This window comes from Oxyura jamaicensis, chromosome 4 (genome assembly GCF_011077185.1).
Source record: "Oxyura jamaicensis isolate SHBP4307 breed ruddy duck chromosome 4, BPBGC_Ojam_1.0, whole genome shotgun sequence".
Taxonomy (NCBI): domain Eukaryota; kingdom Metazoa; phylum Chordata; class Aves; order Anseriformes; family Anatidae; genus Oxyura; species Oxyura jamaicensis.
The window spans coordinates 71920018-71936863 of NC_048896.1; the positions used below are offsets into that span (position 1 = coordinate 71920018).

At 45.9% G+C, this 16846-nt stretch overlaps 1 protein-coding gene across 11 annotated transcripts in view; it reads left to right on the forward strand.

Annotated features, from left to right (window-relative positions):
* Window positions 1–3512: 3512 nt before the first annotated feature.
* The window catches only part of APBB2 (amyloid beta precursor protein binding family B member 2), a 171408-nt gene continuing 158074 nt past the window's right edge, over window positions 3513–16846 (forward strand). For 7 of the 11 annotated variants that reach the window (XM_035326500.1, XM_035326502.1, XM_035326505.1 and 4 more), the window contains exon 1: window positions 3513–3672. The gene's annotated coding sequence lies outside the window, so the exon portion shown is untranslated. Of the gene's footprint in view, window positions 3673–7520; window positions 7652–16846 lie in introns of those variants that run through there. The other 4 variants (XM_035326499.1, XM_035326504.1, XM_035326498.1 and 1 more) reach the window with 2 other exon arrangements.

Sequence of the window (16846 nt, forward strand, 5' to 3'; positions counted from 1 at the left end):
CCACATTTCAGACATAGAAAAGTATTGTAGATCATATGTTTCAGTGCCCATCACAAAGCAGACCTAAATTTCTCACATTCATTTTAAGCATCCGAGGCAAGACTAGATACATTTTAGCTTTGCAAATTCGAGCTATTATCTTTATTTGACTAATTACAGCCCTTGCTCTTTCAGGACTTTGGAATATTGTCAGAGACACACAAAACAGTAAATGGAGCTTGCTGAATAGTCACTTCTGAAAACACCTACTGCCTTCCATCCCAGTGCCTAAGCAGCTGTTGTAGGATTTAGAAACTCTGCATCTTTGCTTACAGTTTTCCCTCACTTGGCTGCTCTAGCTAGAAGGAAGTCCAAAATGGATTGTTTTCCTGCAGTGATCACTTCTTGAAAGTCTTCTGGTTCTTCCATTTTATCTTTTTTTTTTTTTTTTTTTTTTTTTTTTTTTTTTTCCAAATATTGCAACAGTTTTCAAGCCAACACCATCACTCTGCTTGCCTCCACAAGAACTTGTAATGATAAAAAAAAGGTGCTGCCCCAGACTTGATGAGTGGGTGGGCCACCTATCCTTCACCTCACCTTCAGGAAATCCCTGTATACCACTGCACAACAGACAGGGAAAGGATGGATCTGAGAAATACGTCTAGTCAAATATCTAAAAGATCATATGCCTGTAATGAAAAGAGATATCCTGTGAGTCTAACTCTTGAATCTTCTAGCTGGATGTGCGTATGGTGGTGTTCTTTCTTTGTGGAGAAGTATTTGATTTAGCGTTTTGAGATGGAGACTTGATATAACAGTGATCAGTGTGAAAATGTTAGAGACTCAGTTCCAAAGAAAATTACTGTTCTGCTATAACTGAATTTTTCTCATTAAGTTTCTATGTTAAGCTCGGTTTTTGGAGTAATATATTCAGTGAAAGGTTATTTGATGGTGTAGGTTCCTCTGAAATATTAAACTACGATTGCACCGCTAGATGGTAGTCTTGCTTATTCCATACTCGCCTCTTTTCTACTTCCATCTGCAGAGAGAAACGGTTTCTCATGAGATGGGATTGCTGCGTACTTTAACTATCCCCCTACAGGGAATAACCCTTAAGTAAAAAGCTGGGATATAAAAGAAGGCAGAGGAAGAAACTGTATTAACTTCTCCTGAGAGAGCAATCAGAGGCACAGTCAATCTCAAAGTAGGATCTGTAAACCCGTGCTGCGCTGAGGAAGCTAGCTTGCAGGCAGCTGTGTGCCACTGGAAGCTCATATGGTTGCTCATTCCTTGTTGCAAAGTCAGATGGACATTGACCAAAATAAATTTGCAATTTGCATTTGTAGTTCAAACATTGAGATAGCTAGATGATGATGAAATGATTTTGTTATGAATTGATGATCTAGAAAGGCCTCTCCTCTTTTTTTTTTTAATGTTTAGAAGCACTGTTTCACTAGATGTTTGTGGCTTACATAAAGAGGTAGTGAGGGCTTTGTATCAGTACCTTAAGCCCAGAACTGCAGGAACCATTTCATTGTACTCGGAAAGTTAACACATCAGATTGCTCTAAAACAAGAGATCTATATTTGATGAGACTCGCTGAGACTATGCAAGCAGTATATCCATGTGGAAATGCTTCTGAGAAGTCTGAGTGTATTGAGCTGCTGTCCATTTAGGATGTATATGAAATTCCTTATTTAGTTTCCTCAACACTTCATTTTTATGACTCTGCTTACTATACTGCAAACCAAAGTGCATTATATGGACCATATAACTAAACGTTAATCATAACTTTAACCACATAGCAAAAACCACAGTGCAGTGCTTTTACACTTCTCATCAAAGGAATGTGAATTTATGACTGTCTTGCTTGGCCACTGATGTCAGGAGAACATATTAATAGGCTATTCACTCATAATCTTGGGTAACCCAACAGTTGTCTTGCATCTCTCCAAGTGCAAATTCCAGGGAGAGTTCTGCTCCATTATGCCTTCCAAGTCTTTGCATAAAAGCTTTCCCTGCTGCTGGATGATGTGCTTTCTTGGAGAGGAACGCACCCTGATTTGCAGACACTGGAATCTGCTGAATCACCTTTGGTTGTCTCAGGAGGCCATCAGTCCTTCCTGAGCTGATCAAGATGATACATTTCTACCGCAGATAATTAGGACTATTTGGAGGGTTTTCTTTGGATGTCCACCATAGTTCTGGATCTGAAAGAATGAATTAAAATGTGAGTCTTAGCATAAGGAAGTATTGTTCTTTTTATACTAATCTTGACTAAATCATGTCCATGTTTGAGAGAAATGCAAGTACCACTATAAACAAGAACAATAAATTTAGGAGTAAGCTGTTAAGTGATTAAGTATAATTTCCAAGTGCTTTGCTCTGAACTATGACATCTTTGTCTAATTGTCGCTTCTTCTTGTTCATCACAGTAGTGCTCGTAATTGCTTTTTTCTTCCTGTTCTTTAGGCTGATGGATGTCAGTATGATCTTCTAAAAACATGAATATTTCTAATTAAAGATGTTATATTCCTATTCATCTTAATTGTCCCTATAATTATACACGGTCTGTCCGAGTTCTGCTGTTAGGGGCATAGTTATAAACCCAGAGAACAAAATAGTGAAGGTTCTGGAAATGCGTAGGAAAAATCATCTCTTCTAGATAAATAGATTCACCATTAGAAACGGTGCAATAAATTTTGAAATGGTCTTGGGCACTCAATAGGATTGCTGAATGCGTTTTAAGAGAAAATCAGTCTGGCCATTTCATTATTGTAATAGTCTTCTTTGACCTCCTAGAGCATCTTTGGTTACTCTGATATGGCACTGTATTTTATTACTGATGGTTTTGCACCTGCTGTTCCATAGTCTTCATAAGATTGTTAGGTGGAGGAATGAAAGATCTGCTTGCGGTTGCCACTCAACTACTATCCCATGTTATTTTTTTTGCCTCAGCAATGAGCAGTTTCTTTCCCTGTAACCTCAGAAGCTTACGTTGAAAGGACAGAATCCCAAATATTTGGTAAGGCTTTAAACGGAAGGAGCTTCTCATAGGTGTGCTCTTTTAAGCCTCATTACTAACTCCCCACAATGTTGCTGTGATTCCCTTCTCCTTCATCTCAAGATGTGCCCAGGGGTTCACTCACAACCTGCTCCTGTTGTTCTGCAGGTGCATTAAAGCAGCAAGGTTTCCAGGACTGCTCCTCTTGCTCATTTACACACTTGGGAACACACCCTGGACCTTTCCCTCTGTGCTGGCTGGGTGGCTTTGGAGCCCCACCACCCCAGCTGGGCTGCCTGAGCACCGCCAGAGCATTCCTTTTGTCAAGCAGCCCCCTGACTCTCCCTTCTCCCCCGGGGCAGCACAAACGACCGCTGCCTCCTCACACCAACCCTACCCCTCCGGGTCAGGAAACCTGCCCTGGAGGCCACCTCACCCTCGGGCACCCCCGGGGGAAGCTCTGCAGCGGCCGGGAGCCGCTCCTGGGGCCCCAGGTGGGTGCCGGCCGCCCCGAGGCACCGGCGGCGCCATGTTGTTCGCCCTCCGCGGCGGCCCCGCCCGGCCGGCCCCCTGCGGGCCGCGGCGCTGGGCGGCGGCCAGGGAGGAGGGAGAGGAGCCGGGAGGAGAGAGGAGAGGAGGGGCGGCGGCGGTGTCGGCGGCGGCGGCCGGCGGCCGGAATCGTTTCCTGGGTAAGGCTGGGAAGCGTTTCCGGAGGGCTGGCTGCATCCCGCAGCGGGCTCCGGGCGCCTCGGGAGCGGCGCGGTGCGGCGGGCAGGTGCGCTCTCACCGCGGCGGGGCTGGGAGGGGATGGGACGGAGTGGGACGGGGCTCCCGGTGCTGGGCTCCCGGACAGCCCCGGAGCCCCGGTGCCCTCCCTTGGGGACAGCCGTGCTCCGGTGCCCGCCGCGGCCCCGCTCCTTTGCCCGGGGGCTGCGGCGGGGCGGCCTCCGGGGCTGGGCAGCGGCCCCGGGTGGGAGATCGCGGTGCTTTGGGGGCTTTTCTCGACTTCAGCGGCGGTTGCTGCTGCTTGGCGGCCGTGTGGACGGGAGCCCGGGGGGAACAGCCCTCGGGACGCGGCGTGGAGCCGCTTAATTCCCTGTAACTTCTCCCCTCGGTCTCCGGGTAGCGGTGAAGCTGCCTCCAGCCGCAGCCGGGGAGGGATTTGGGGCAGGCGGAGAAGGAAGCACAGCGGTGCGCGGCCGTGCTTGCTCGCGGTGTCTCGCTGCTCTTGGCTGGGCCCCTGCCTGCCGTGGAGCACCCGTACGATTCTGCCCCTCCAACGCCAAATAACTAAACAAAACCCAGCCTGCCTCCAGGGCGCAGTTCTGCTGCTGTTGTGCGGTCGTGCGGGGCCCCGCTCTGTGCCGCAAGCTGTGCGGGATGGCAGCGCCTGCAGCGGGCTGGGGCGCGGGGCAGGATGCGCTGCGCTGCCCCGGGAGCCGGGCTGCTGGGGGCTGCGGGCATGCCCTGCCCTCCGGCTTGTCACCGTGCCCCTCCAGCTCATCCAGCATATCACCATCCTGCCGTCTCGTGCTCTGCTCCAGTGCTTTCCAAAAGCCCCAACGAGTTGCCTGCCTTGCGTGGTTAGGTTCGGTTGAAATGTGTGCAGATGTTGTAGCACTTAGAGGGGGAGACATCCTGTTACGGTGACCTTGTGACAAAATCTTGGCTGATTCACTTCTTTGCGTGGAACAGCTGTGCTAAGCATGGGTATTTTGGTTCTTTGCAGCAATGAGTGTCTGATGGAGCACTTTTGGGCTTTTCTATTTTCCTTGTTGTTCAAGCTTTGGAGAGGACTCTTCAGGAGGAATACTGTTTGTTTTTTTGCATGCTGTGAGGAATGTTTGACTTTACTGTACTGCGGAGGACAATTCTTAACACTGAAGCAGCCCAAGTGAATGTGCCCCCTGTGATGAAGGAGAAGGTCTAAGCAGTGGGTCACAGCAGCGTGGGAATCGTTTCTTAGCAGAGAGGATGCATAACTTGCAAGCCTAGGTTATTGTTATTGTCTTCAGTCTTGCAACTAAGGAACCAGTGACCAAAAGTGATCAATTTCAGTGGGGCACTGGGTGGATTCTACTGTCTCCTTGGTCAGGAGGGACAGCGACGTGCTTAGGAAATGCTTGAGGATGTGTAGTGAGGACTGCTGCAGTGTTGGGAGCTAAAGAGAGTTGTGACTTTAGGAGCCAGTTAGGAGGAATGTGAGTACTTGAGATTGCCTGCTGTAAGGATTTCTTACCAGAGGCTGGGAGAAGGCTACAATGAATCCTGGTAGTTGGTAGGTGATGGTAGGTAATCAAATGATTGTATCTCAGTCAGATGGCAGATCCGTGTTTTTCAGAAGCTCTGACCTGGGATGTGCAATCTCACTTGAAATCCATGTTGAAAACAGACTACACCACCTGCATGTCTCCCTTGGGTAGAAGGCAAGGGTTTGCCTCTGTCCTGTGCTGTAAGCAAGGAACTCAGCTGCTGGGAACACCAGAGCAGGAGGAGATGTGCAGGGTGTGTTAGCTCCTCACCAGCCAGGCTGCTGCTGTCCTGCTGCCACGGAGAAGGTGACGAATGGTGGGACGTGTTGGGCAGGAAGGACTGGTGGGATGGGTGGGAGCACCGGGGTGATATCGGGCACATCTTCTCACTTGTGCTTCTGGTGGAGCAGGTGCAGAGGGTGGCTGGGGTAAAGAAACAATTGCACCAGAGGAGACAAGGAAAGCCTGGCTCGTCTAGCCTAGGAAATGAGGCCTGAGAGAGGATACGATTGCAATCTGCAGATACAGCAGGGATATAAACAGTAGAGACAGAGAGGAGCTGTTTAAACTAAAGAACAATGTTGGCACGAGAACAAATGGATGTAAACTGGCATGAATAAGCTTCGGCTGGAATTTCGTTTCTTCCCTAAATGGAGTGAGGTTCTGGAATGACCTTCAAAGGGGAGAAGTGGGAGCAAGACCCCTGACTGGCTCTTAAAGATATATTGAGGAAGTTTCTATCATGTGCCTGGCTCTGTGGTATTAAAAGATGAAGCTCGGTGACTCAGGAAAACCTTTTCTGTACGTATGAGTTAACTGAATATAGATTTTCTGTGTTAGTGTTTCTTATTTTAAAAATCTGACATTCAGAACTGACTTCACAATAAAATGCTTGCTTTACAGCTCGTATCACTGCTTAGAAAGGATTGTGGCTGCTTCCTGAAATATTTTACAAGTTTAGGTTTTCTTTCCTCCAAAACGTTGTATTGGCTTACAACAGTATTTAATTACGTGGAAACATCTATTTTTTTAATGTGAAAATTGTGCAAAAGACTATTCTTTACTTTGTGTGTGAGAGCTGTCGGAGTTTATTCTTCAGGTTACAAAATAAACTGCAGAAAAAAGTGTTTCTTGTTTGAAGTAATTAATAAATTACTTTAATTACTTAAGTAATTCATAAAAACAGGAGCTGGGAGGGGACAGCTGATGCAGATGGTGGCAATTGAGACCAGCGTTCCCAGCTATGCTGTGACTGGAGGGCTTTAAAGTAACTTTGAAGACAAGTCTAGTTTATGTAGCTGTCTATGGGGCTTGTTTCATTTGCTGTTATGCAGAACAGCTGAGAGTTATCTTGAGTGGTGGTTATAGCAGTTCGACTTGTACAGAAGTCTGTAGGCCATGCTAAAAATATTGTCTGCAACACAAAATACAACCAGCTGTAGATACTGCGTAATAGGTCCTGTGACTGTCAGAAGTACGTGACAGCTTCCAGAAGATGTAATAAATATAAGAAAGGAAGAGCAGTGGTGGTGAACCAAGGGTTCACCTGCCTGCCCCAGTAGCCACCTGGAGCTCGACCCAGCCGTGTGGCATCCAGCTGGCTTCATCTTGGAGCAGCACCTCCCAGGTGCCTCCAAATGCTTCTGCAGCTCTGTGGGCTGATGGGCCCCAGCCCTGATGGGCAGCATCCCAGCACCTCTGGACCTGTCACTGTCCTTATATCGCTGTGCGTGAGCACTGCTGGCTGCTGTCCCATAGCTGTGAGGAGCTGGGAGTGCTCTGTGTAGTGTCCTGCTTTAGCTTCCTTTAAAAATAAACAACCCCTTCACCTTCAGCCTCCTTCTTGATTTTTAAAAATATTTTCTACTCATAGAGCCCAAGGAAAATAAGAACAGGGTGACCTTATACGACACCTCCTCTGTGGAAGTCTTCTGGGGCTCTAGTTGTCTTCAGCGTGGGATTGGCAGAGCCAGGGTTACTGTCTGCCTGTTTCCAAATGCTTGGTGGCTTTCTGTTCTAACCTTTCTGCTTGTCTGATCTGTCTGCAGCCCCCGGGGACCTTATTGCAGCCTCCACGGCCTTTGGCCAGGAGCACTGCTTGTCTGTAGGCCTGCTTCTGGTTGTGTAAGAAGTCCCTCCTCCTGTTTGTTCTCTGCTGGATTCCTTCCTGTGGTGGCTCGTAGCTCCTGTGTGGCAGAGGCAGTGAGAGATCCCTCATTATGACATTCATGACTTTGTAGTCCTCTGTCTTCTTCCTCCATTTGTAGTTTTACCTGACTGAAGAGCTGCCTACTCAGCTGTTCTTTGTACAGAGGCTGTCCCTGACTCTGAGCACCCCTTTCCAGGGGTCCTTCCTATGTCTAAAGATCCTTTCAGGGTGGGAGGATCAGGACTGCGTGCAGTTTTCAACACGTAGGTGAGCTCTGGGGCTATGCAGTGACATAACCGTGCTTTGTTTTCGTAGTGATTTATAACGTTTGATTAGCTTTCTGGACTGCTGATGAGCTCATTTCATGGATGTGTGCAATCGTAACCTCGCGATGTTGCTCCGGTGTGCGATCATTTTGGGGCCTATCAGTCACGTAAAGCTGCGGTTGTGCCTTTCCCACGTACATCTCCTTACATCTGCTGTGTTTATTTGCATTAGTTCTCATCTCCGTGCTGTTGACTCAGTCTTGCAGGATTGTCTGGAATTCTTCACATCCTGTCCTTGCTGCCCAAATAACGTTTCATCAGCAAACTTCCTCAGCCTGCTGCTCCATCCCCTATCCAGGTCTGTCATGAGCGTGTCAGACAGCTCGAGTCCGAGTGCAGGTTGCTGCTGAACTTCACTGGTGACTTCGGGTTGCTCCAAGGAGAGACTGTTTACCCTTATCCCTACCCTGCTCCTATTTTTCAACCCTCTGAGTGTCCTCATGGGACCTTTCCTCTTACCTCTCCCAGCTTAGTCCCATAAGAAACCCCATACCTGTTTGGTAAGTCCTTTTGGAAACTCAAGGAGTTTGAAACAAATGGGTGTACCCCATCCACATTTGGTACTAATTCTGGAAGGCTTATAAAGCAGGGCCGCTCCTCCAGAAACCGTGCTGACTTTTCCAAAATCGTGTCCCTTTATTACCAGCATCTGTTAAGCTCATTTTGAGCCCAGCAGAGACGCTTGGCTGTGCAGTTCCATGCCTCCCTGAAGCCCTGCTGAAATCCTCGCCTCTCTTGCTGCTTTCCGTTCCCCTGCTGCAAAGGACGTTTCAGGCTCTGGCAGAAGAATTTGACCAAAGCACTGTGGAGAGCGTCCTGGGATTTCTAATGGAAATTTTCTAATGGATGCTGTTTTAGCTCTGCCTGGCCTGAGGTCCTGGTTTCCTGAGCCTGTCTCCAAGGCCATAAGGGCAGGCCCGCAGCGAGGTGGCCTCACGGAGTGTAGGGCCCTGCCTCAGAAAGAAGGGCAGGCACCTGGCTTGCATCATCAGTTGGATGGTGATAGGCTGTGTCTGGGCATTTTTTATACTTTCCAAAGAATAAAAGTCAGATTCAGTTTAGTTTTTGTCCAAGGTGAATCTCTAATTCTGTCTCCTGCAGTCAAATCCATTTAGTTTTACTAAATTGTGCTGAGCTTCTGTCTCCCTTGAAAATGTGTCATTTGCATGGGTAACTGCTTAGATTTTTTCATTTTTTGATTTTTTTTACCGCTGCAGAAACTTTGCATCTGTGTATTACACTGATAAGTGCCTTTAAAGCGCTCTGCGTAACAATTAGGATGATTAAAAAGATGCAGATTCCTGCTTTTATCAGTAGTCTGCCTGCTGCCTGTGATACGCTTAGAAACCTACCGTGGATCTCAGATGAATGGAGTGAGATGTGATTTACTCGAGGATATTTCCTCCTGAATGTAAACGATTAACTTCAGTAGTAGCACATTAAGAGTTATGATATGTGACAGAGGAGGCCTTGCTACAAAGTACGTATGTGAATTTTTGCTTCTGATCTCAATGTGAGGTAGCTGGTGTCTGTAGTTGTGGTTTATTTTGCCTTGTGAATAGCACTGCTGCTGTTAAAGTACCTCAGCAAATTTCTGGCAGACTTCTTATTGACAGCTTAATCTTTTGGACTTCACGATTCAAAAACCTCTGCTGAAATCTCAGTAGTGTCCCTCTCCAATGTGGCCAAAACAGAGTAATAACCTGCTGATATAGTCTCCTAGCTCTTATTGTTAGGCTGTCCTTTTTTCCCTTTAGAAATCTTTCTCTCTCCTTTGTCTTCTTGCTGGATTGTGTTGCACCCCAGGTAATGTATCCCGTCAGACAAGCATCAGCTCTGCCTGCCCTGGGGAAAAGCCTCCTTCTGGAAGCAGGAGGCATGCTTTGCGATGACATGCTTTTAAGCAGTTTTGCAGTGTTGAGTTCCTTTGTTGAAAGGTTGTGGGTTGTTGTGTTTTTTCTTTTAATGCAAATATAGTTTAATTTTCAAAGGCACCAAGAGGAATATTTCTAAATTTCTGCAGATATCCATGTAGACGGAGTGTATAAAACAAAACAAAAAAACACCACACCCCAAGGGCTGGATAAGGGCACTAAAACGTAGTTCAGTCAGGACTAATTTTTATGTTTATTAGCTGGCTGTGGGGGGAGGTTTCCTTGTTCCAAAGGGAATGAAAATGGCAGGAACAAAATGTTCTCTACCGTTATGAATCAACTTGTTTGAGCAGAATAACCCACCGTAAATTTTACATATTTTTGTTGTCTATTTGTAGAAACATGCCATTTCTTTGTAGCGTTTTCAGGGTAGAATGCACTCCAAACAGTTACTAAATTACAATAATTTGGTGTGACTAATACTGGCATGATTTAGTTAAGCCTTTATCAGGAACCTCTTAAGTGTAATTTCTCAAATGGGATGGAGGGAGATGCTGCAGGGCGCTTGCTGGCCAGCTGCCTCGCCCAGAAAATTAGGAGCTCAACGTTAAGCCATCCTATGTATTTAATATAGAAATTCATTGTAAAGACCTGGAAGCAGTAGTTTGGGTAAATATGGCAACTGATTCATTGCTACAGTGTTTACATTTGCCTAGTTAATTCTATTTGAGGGGGGATTATCATGAGGAAGGGATGCTTCTTAGCGAGGTGTTGCACTGTGTGCCTGTGGAAGATGAAAGGGAGTCGCAAGGTGGAGGAGTAAGGAAGAGGGAGGCTCTTGCATGCAGAATTCAGCGCTTGCCTGGTTAAATGGGGATTTAAGCACAGTGTAACAGAAGGATAGTTTAAATGGGTTATTTAAATGATATGAAGATGTATACATACAGGCCATGAGCTTTGAACTGACGGCAAGATGTTAGTGAAAGACAGCGCAGCAGGGAACCCAGCTGCCTGTGGCCTGTGCGGTATAGACAAAACCCGAAGCTCTGTGCGATGGCCGAGCCTCTGAAGTGTCCTGTGTGCCCTGGGTGTAGCTTCCCTGGTGGGCAGCAGGATGAGCAGCTGGCTCTCTGAAGAGCTTGTGGCCTTGCCGCGGCACACCAGGAAGGTCTCGGTGGTCCCCTGTGCCTGCCAGTTGTCCTGGGGGCTGCTGCAGACCCTGTGGGATAAAATGGAGCAGAGGAGGGAGCATGCATTGGATGTTAGGCCTCTGGGCTTCCCAGGGGGCGATGTCAGCTCCAAACCCTGTGGTTTTTGAGAGAAAAGCCCCACACAAGAGGCTGCTTTAAGGTTCCTGTAAAACTGAATCAACATGCAAGTTGCTGGGAGAGGTGGGAGGTGGCACTGGGAGGTCCCTCTCTTGGTGAGATGTGGTGACAAGAGAGCGTTTTTGGAGGTGTTGCCCTTATGGGCTGCGCCTGGGGACTTCTGAGGATGGTCCCTGAGGTTTTGTCACAGGAGATTTCTGTAGGCCTGCAAAGTGCCTGGTGCTATGTGCATCGCCAGAGCGATGCTGACCAGCAGAAAAGAGCACCAGGGTAAAAGATCTTCATGTCTATCAAAGTGTATCCGGACAGAGTTAAATTTGGGTAAGTCCTTTTCTTAGAACACTCAAATATTTCAGAGAAAAGCAATTTTTGTAAATGTCTCTTGCTGTTTTTTCCTGAAAGTGCCTAGCTGCGCATTTTTCCCTGGGTGTGTTCAGCACTTGGTATGTTTTCATGTGGCACAGCCCCTCGAAGAGCTGCGTGGGCCTGACCCCTGTAACCGGGCTGAGGTGGGGCACAGGGAGAGGCTCTGCGTCCCACCGTGGGGAAGCTTGGGACCAAAAACCCTTTGCCCTTCAAGAAAATAAATTTGACTTTGATATTAGTTTTTCCCAAAGGTACAGACATAAAAGTCAGCTTAAAAATACAATAGAAATAGCACATATACTGATGGGTAAAGAGGAAGGGAAAGGTTATGAAGATAATTTCACTTAAATCTGACAGCTGATAAGAACTGTGTGCCTGGGAAATAATTCATATTTTTAGAGTCCAACAAGAACCTGCCTGCAGGTTTTATTCTGTTGTTCCTTTTATTTTTTCCCACCACACTTAAAGAAAACAGTGAAACGCTCAGAGACCATCAGTAAAGGGAGTGGTTTAACCATCACATCTGTATATGAAAAGCTGTGTGTATTCTGGCAAACAAGTTTTTTTTTTGTTTGTTTTTTTTTTTGAAGAGTGTGAGGTCTTAAAATCCTAAAAATAAATGCTTAAAAGGCTATCAGGTGTAAGAAAAGTGGTTGATGCCTGTGTATATGGAAACAGAAGTAAAATAGCAAAAAAGCAAAATAGTTTCAATTGTTCCATCTTTGTTTTTCAGAAATATTTGAGATTGGATTTGTTGTTATATAAGTTTGTGGGCTGATAAGATGACTACCCAAGGAGATTAAAATAACTTGGTGACAAGACAGTATTTGCTTCAAACATGTGCTGTTATTTAAACATGGTGAGAACTGCTAGCAAACAATGCTTGACTATATACATGTGTTTTAACCTTATTTTTATAATCTTTGCATGCTGTTACATCAGCATTTATCTAACTGCATTTTTTTTTTTGCAATCCTTGGCAATTCTAAATTATTTTCAGTAAAATATTCTGTATGTTTCCATTTGATGCAAGAACAGATTGGAGAAAAAAGTTGAGTAAACTTAATGGTTGGGATATTATATATGGCAAAACAGTATCCTGGAAGCTGGCTGGTGGAGGCGTATGGGCATTTAGAGGCCAGTAGGTCTTTTTTGAAGATGAACGTTGATGTATCTGAAGGTGACAAAGCTGGGTGCTGTTCGTCACCATATACGTGGTCCTGGGAAAGGTTCTTTGCAGCCTGACAGCGTGCTGATACTTTGATGCCCTCACGCTGAAAGATGTGTGATGAAAGGCTCTTCAGGGAACGGGACGTAACCCCAGAAAGCTCAGGTGTCGCAGTGAGGGGTCTGCGTGGGGAAGGAGGATCCAGAGGGAGAGCTGGGAGGCTCCCATGGACGTCAGCACTGCGGTGAGGCTCACTCCTGAGGAGGACCAGGAGGGATGGGAGCCTCAGAGCATTTGTACCAGCTTTGTCCCTCAGGTGGGAGTCAAGCTTTGGTTGCTCCCCAACATGTTTTAAGCTGAGAATCAGCCCGCACTGCCACAGCCTGGTTGTGTTACATCTGCATGCACGCCCCTACCGCCGGCTGACCTTGCCAACGGGAGTTGTGTGGAAGATTTCCTCTGGTAGCAGCCACTGTGGTGGTGCTGGGCGCTCCCCGGGGCCTTGCCTTGCAGTAACCCGTGTGCTGTAACGAGCCCAGCCACCCTTCAAGTGCCTGAGAAGACACAGGAGCCAGTGCCTGGCCGCTTGCCACCCTGCAGCATAGCACGTCTTGCTGCTGCCCTAGCCCAGCAGGTAGGAGTGCTGCCTGTGTGGAAGACATTTTGTGGGATCTATCCAAATCCATAGCGGATTGTACAGGAGGGAGGCCAAAATTCTTCAGCTGTGCCTTGTTCAGCGTTCCAGTGGAAGAGAAACCCGTGTTCCTCCTAACGCTTGCCCAAGTTTTTGTGAATGTGCAAGGTAAAATGATTATTTTCCTAGATTTAAAGCTTGGATTCTCCTTCCTTGAGTTCTCATGGATGTCTAAATCTGTGCCACTTTGAAAACCCCTCTGAAGATGGATAACCTAGGCTTCTCTGAACCTTCCCTGGAAGATTCACTTTGGGGGATTTGGCCTGCTTCTCTGCTTCTGCTGTGTGCTTCTGAATAATCCTTGAACTGTAAATACAGAGCTGGAAAAAATAACATTTGAGCTGGCTGACAATATTCCAGCCCACATTAGGACTTAAATTAAGAAATATGAGCTTATGCTATAAATCAGAAATTTGGGTTTGTAACCCCTTAATTTTTGGCCTGATAAATCCTATTACTCCCAGAAAGCTGTTAGGGTTCATCTCAGTAAGCGCTAAGGATGTTTTAAATCCATGGATTATTTAAGTTCCACCTGTGCCAAGGTTTAAAATAAGACTGCTAATGCACAGAACACGCCAGCTGTAAAACCAGGAGTGGATGGTGTGGAATCAATTCAGGAGACACCGAGCGACCTATCTAACTTCAGACGTACCTAGTGTTCAGCTTTAACTCCTGTTGTCTATACTGCTTTTGCCAGCCTGCTGTACGGGGAAAGAAAACTCACGTGACCCCTAAGTTTTCACTAGTATTATTAGTATTCTTGATTAGAAACACTCAAGGACAACCTTATGAAACCTGCTGAAGGATCCTTTTCTGCATATATTTGATAATTGTGTTCTGTGTGCCCTGCCAGGAGAGCTCCTGCGGAGGGATGAAAATGCTGAAGCCATTGTTTACAGCCTCGGCCATCGAGAGTAAAAGTTGCACACTTTTCATTTGGCGTGCCCTGCTGGCCAGCAGGGAAATAGGGGCTGCGGTTGTGCCCCTCACCTGGTGGTGGTGTCCCTCTCTGGTCCTACAGCACCTGGCTCTCCTGCAGAGTTCTTGGTTGGCAGGTGGCATTACCACCTCCTGGGCTCTCCCTGCTGCTGAGTGGAAGTGTTACAGAGCTTCCTCAAGCAGCGAACTGGGCTTTCCCACTTTTGGGGTCACTCTTTGAATCGAGACTGCAAGAAAATGGTTTTGGCGTAGGTGAATGCAATGTGTTGCTATGGTAGGATATGAAGCCTCCATGCAGGAGGAGGTGTGGAAATTCTAGATCTTTCAAGAGAGAGGCTTAAGCTGAATTTGCTTAGATTTAAAAACTGACAGAGGTAAGGGTATCTAAGGATAGTGATGCACATACCCCATGAATCTAAATCAAAGGTATCAATGCTCCCAAACAATGGCTCAGGAAAGGCTCATGCCAGTGAGCTCAGGTGGAGGCAGCAGCTAGCATATAAATAGATTAAGAAGAATTTTAATTACACAGAGAAGCTAGATGATGAAATCGGCTGCAAAACCCAGGAGCAAAATACGCCTGAATCGCTTGCGCAGAATTAGGCACTAACCTTGAAATAGCACTCCACCGTGGAGCAGTGGGGAGGAATGCTCTGTACCAATTATAACATAAACACACCTAAAAATGTTTTCTAGGCTTATTTTATTTTTTCCCCCTCTCCTTACTTTTTTTTTTAAGACCTAGATTTGTTCTGAAAGATTCTAAAATTATCGAAATTTGAGAATAAAGCTGTTTTGTTTCACAGAAACTAAGTTTGGGTCTGGGAGTTTCAAGCTTTGCTCCTTTGCATTTTCTTGGCAATTCGTGGTGTAGTGTGGTGTCTAACTTTTATTTATCACTTTTAATTCAAAAGTGCTAGATAACTCAACTGCTTTCACAGCACAACAGGAAGTTTTAAAAGGCCTTGAGAGATTCAGTATAAAGTCAGCAAAATGGCCACAGCTGGATGGTAAAAATGAAAACAAAACCAAGCATTTTCCAACAAGATGTCATTTAGATGTGGCAGGCTCAGGGACAAGCAGCGGTTCTGCATTTCTCAAAAGCTTTTCATGAAAGAACCTATTTTTAAAGCAGAGAGAGCGGTACACATGTTAAAACTTGGCTCTTACAGAGAAGCATTCTATAATGTGATACTGAAAGTATCTGCTTGCCATATGGGAATTGGTAGTAAAATTACCTGCACTTTTGAAATGAATGTTTTCCTATTTGTTAGCTATAACTTCAAAGCACCACAATATCTTAAACTCAACGAAACGCTTAAACTTGAAGCAAAACAGTTACTTTAAAGGAATTTCAGTGATGGACAACCTCTCTGTTTTGCAAGGTGGGAGTAATGCAGCTGGAGCAGATTGGTGTTACGGAGCGGCTGCAGGAGGCTGGAGGCAAACCATTGCCGTGAAATAACAGTATGGTTCTGATTCCCTCTGATGGGGGGACCAGGTATTGGGACTCAACCCAGAGCCACTCCTGGGTAGTCTAATTGTACGCTGTTGTCTTAAGGAACACCAGAAACGGCTTCAGAAATGGAACTGTTGCTGTAGAAAGCTCTCTGTAGCAACCAAGATCAGGACACTTGCTTTCTTGCCTCTGAGCAGGTGTGGGTGGTCACAAGACCTCTATGTGCTATTGCACATTTCACGGTATTAACAATTTGTGTTGAAAACACCTTTGTTTCTTACAAGATAGAGAGCAAAGCGTTCACGCTGTTAGCATGGGGTTAACATCTTTTAATTACATACTTTAAATAAAAAGCAAAGAAATGCAGGATAAAACTAGGACCCAGCAGCGATAGTAGCACACAAGTTTCTTCAAGGTTGCTTTTAGCAAAAAAAGGGATCTGCTAGGCTGGATATTTACTGGTAAGTGTTACCACTTAGGTCTTTTTGTCTTTTTTGTCTCAATTAAACTGATCTTACCTTTAGCCTGCATCCTGTTTTTGTGTAAGTCACTAATTGCTCTTCTGTTTTGTTCGGCTGTGACCAGCCACCAGCTTTGGGATCATATGATTGCTAAGGAACACTTGGTGTTTGAATTGTGTGTGATGTCCCTCCCTGGCTGTGTGCAGCACTGCCTGTTATTTTTTTTATTATTATTATTATTTTTTTTTTTCTGTGAATTTTTGAGCTGCTGCTATTAAGACGAGCTTTTAGGTGGAAGACTATAGTTGCTGCTCCCAATAAGCTTGGCACGTAAATCCAGTAGAACTTCAGTATGCTGGATGCATTCTCGTGCTCTCGGGTATCAAAACTGGCTTAAAGCTTTTGGCTTAATTCATGTCGGTGACCGCTTTGCACAAACACGTGCTTGGGTCACCCTGGACATGGCGTGTGGAAGTGCTGAGGAAGAGTGTGGCGTGCCAGTGGTGGAGCTGGGAGGAGGATGCCTCATGCGCCCCTTCCCCAGCAGGGGACAGCTCAGAGCCTCGTGGCAGGGCATCGCTTCCTGCTCTAGAAAAGGTTTGTACGACTTAAGCAAGTTGTTTTATTTCCCACTCGTACATCAGCCCTGTTTATAGAGAATTTTGTGGGTTTTCAGTGTTTTGCTTTTTTTGAGAGTTGAAACAATTTTTGAACTCCCACCCTGCACACTGAAGTATTAAGTTTTTTTTATTCTTTGCTATTTCTTGGTTTTGGTTCTAATAGAATGTGAACCTGTGCACAAGTTACTTATTTTCTTAAATGGTAGCAGCCTTGGTGTGCTTGAAAT